Source organism: Austrofundulus limnaeus, unplaced genomic scaffold, assembly GCF_001266775.1.
Source record: "Austrofundulus limnaeus strain Quisiro unplaced genomic scaffold, Austrofundulus_limnaeus-1.0 Scaffold0, whole genome shotgun sequence".
Lineage (NCBI taxonomy): Eukaryota > Metazoa > Chordata > Actinopteri > Cyprinodontiformes > Rivulidae > Austrofundulus > Austrofundulus limnaeus.
This window is the reverse complement of record NW_013952402.1, coordinates 6,419,955-6,422,902: the sequence shown is the minus strand read 5'-3', so window position 1 is coordinate 6,422,902 and position 2,948 is coordinate 6,419,955. Positions and strand designations below refer to the sequence as shown.

The 2,948-nt window shown below is 39.5% G+C and overlaps 1 protein-coding gene across 1 annotated transcript in view; it reads left to right on the top strand.

The window, feature by feature from the left end:
* Positions 1–856: 856 nt before the first annotated feature.
* rgs17 (regulator of G protein signaling 17) overlaps positions 857–2,948 on the top strand; it is a 24,922-nt gene continuing 22,830 nt past the window's right edge. Inside the window, exon 1 of the mRNA XM_014034071.1 lies at positions 857–1,482. The gene's annotated coding sequence lies outside the window, so the exon portion shown is untranslated. The remainder of the gene's footprint in view (positions 1,483–2,948) is intronic.

Below are 2,948 nucleotides of genomic sequence, written 5' to 3'. Positions count from 1 at the left end.
CAGCATTTTAGTGCCCCCTTGTGTTTACAATGGTTTTTATAGTTTATTTTTCAGCCATCAGAATGTCTTACAGGATTGTATTCTTCTCAAAGCAGATCCCCCTAGATGGGCTAATATGTAACTGTTATTTTTATTTGTTTAAGCAGTATTTCATACATTCTGGGTGAAATTCTATATTTGTTTAGAGGCTGGAAAGAACTGCATGCAGTCAGTTTTGTATTTCAATTGAAACATGAATTTAAATTGAATTCACTCATCATCTTGTACAGCATGTTCATAAAATAAAACATTTAATTAAATCAAGCACCTTTWAACACTTTTTGACTTAAAACAAGTTGTTTCAACTTTTTTTTTGTAAATGTAAAAAAATATTTTTAAACATTATAGTACACACATACAGTATTGCATGCCTAAAATGAATTACTATCTAATCAACAGTGTCCACTCATTCACTAAAAAAATTTATGAATCTTATAAGCTATTAAAAGACACATAATAATTATTAAAACATCAAATTGTGACTTTGATTATAATTATAACTTGTTAGTAGGAACACTGTTTTATTTAAAGAACAATTAAAACATGTTTATTTTGATATATTAAAGAAATATATCTAACATATATGTCCTGCTGAACTTTATTTGAAATAACAAACAAACTTTTGTCTTTGACCTGTTTATAAAAGCGTTTGATTGTCTGATAATWTTGCGATAGCATGAATATCTGCCAGAAAATCTATCATAAATAAGTTGCATGAAAAAAAATTGTTAGCCTAAGCCTAATTACACATGTTTGTTTGATTAGAAAAGCAGAAGTGACAGAAAACAAGTCAACAATGGAGACGTCCATGTAAGTCTTTTGAGAAGTTTGACAGTTTTTGATGCATTAGTAGGCTACATGAGATTTATTGATTAAAACGTGCAGAAAATAGGTGCGTTGAGTGTGTGCCTGTATTTCAGAATTCCTTTAACAAAAATAAATAAAATAAAATCCAATAAAACTACTGGCGTAAACTTAGACTCCCCCATCTTTTTTGTGTTTGATTTTAGAGTTTGCAAGGCTTAAGGTTTTCTAAATAGGGGCCTTCTAACTTTACTATTTCAGTTTGACTGCGTTTGAGTTTGCTAGAGTTTTACACTGGCATAAAAACTAATGCTGGACTGTTTAAATGTCCTGTTGTGTATTTCAGTGTGTAGTGCTGCGGTTGTCGTGCAGCAGGGACGTTATCAGTGTGGAGCCTCAGTAGCGCATCTGCTGTCGGACTGCAGCCTCGGAGCGGCGGCGGCGGCGGCAGCGCGCCTGCGCAGTGCATCCAGGGGCTCGGTGGCAGTCGGTGCTGAAGTGGGGCGGATGGCAGGAAAAAAAGCAGCGGAGATGGACTTTACACCGCGGGATTCCCGTTTGCGATGCTGTTAAATAAGCGTCGGAGCATCGTGTCTTCATCCCCGTTGCTCTAGGACGCTGACAACCCGACACGAAGCGGTAAGATCCGGGTTAGTCCGCGCTAACGTTCCGCTCAGGCTGGGCTAGCTGACATTAGCTCGGCGCGCTAGCTGCCGCCGCCGCCGCCTCCTCCTCCTCCTCCTGTCGCCGCCTGAGGTAGCGGCTCCGGAGCTAGCAGCAAGAAAGTGGGTGGTGTTTTGATTTGTGAAGGGTGTCCGTGGCACTGWCAGTACCGAACATCCCTCTGTGTAGCTGGGTTATGGCTCGCTGGTGTCAGCTGGCGGGGCACCGCTCCTCCCTTGTCTCTGTCTGCTAGTCGGAGCTCCGTGTAAAACACAAGCTAACCAGCAGAGCTAGTAGTGCACAGAGAGGTTGAGAGCTGTTTCCGATCAGCTTGTCTRCTTCTTATCTGAAGATATGMACAGGCCTTTCGGGCAGATCCCTTGCTGCGAGAGTCCACTGATACTTTATCCTGTCAACYCTCTCTGCCTTTGAAGTGCATTTACTTGTCTTGCGTTGTTTCCCTCCCMCTGTAATGTTCTAATGCATTAGATAGATCCTGCAGTGCACAGCTGAAGGAACACCCACACTGCAGTTCCCCACGGGTGTGTTGAGTCAGAGGAACTCAGGTTGTGTTGCAGCTACATCCTGGGAGACTTCCTGATCAAACCCATTCACTTTATCCCTCACTTGGGCATGAACAGGCTCGACGATGTCTTATCAGCACACTTTAGCAATATTTTACTTAAGCAGGTGTATACAAAGAAGCAAAAAATGTGTAACAATAATTTTAACTAACATGYTTTTTTAGCCACTTCAGTAGAAAACAGAACTGAATGTTAGTTTCTTAATTTCTGCAACTGTAACATGTTTTAATACTATACTTGAGCTCATACTGTATGTTGATGTAGCTTTTCAGTTATCCAGGTTAATCCTAAATGCTTGAGTATACTTTATTTTTCTTTTTTTTTTTTACCTCTCATCCAAAAGGCTTCATCGGTTCTGATGCATCAGTCTGCAAACTTTCGTGACATCTCATACTCACAGCGTTGACCTACCAAGTGTCAACAATCAATATGGTCAATACATTTAAATTGTTAGAATCTAATATACTGTTTGACTGAGAGGTGAAAAGTTTGGAAGAAACAGGTCGTAAAGTTAATTTGCTGTTTAGTTAATAAATATTTACAGTTGTTTCACCTCCTAAAGACACATCTTTTATAGCACGACAAAGACCTTGCAATCTTTGAAGGAATGGATATTGCCTGCCACCTTTCATGATCCATAGGTTTTAGACCAGAGGTGCCAAATTGGGGCCCGYGGGCCAAAGTTGGCCTGCCAAGCCATTTGACTTGGTACACTAGCAGTTTGGCCTAATGACGATATAGTTTTTCTCATAGTGCTTACTTTTTTCTTTGAATTATATTAAGATTAAACAAAATACAAATAGCTAGTTTATAAAGTTTATTCATTTAAAATAAAACAACGTAAATTCAGCATACAAC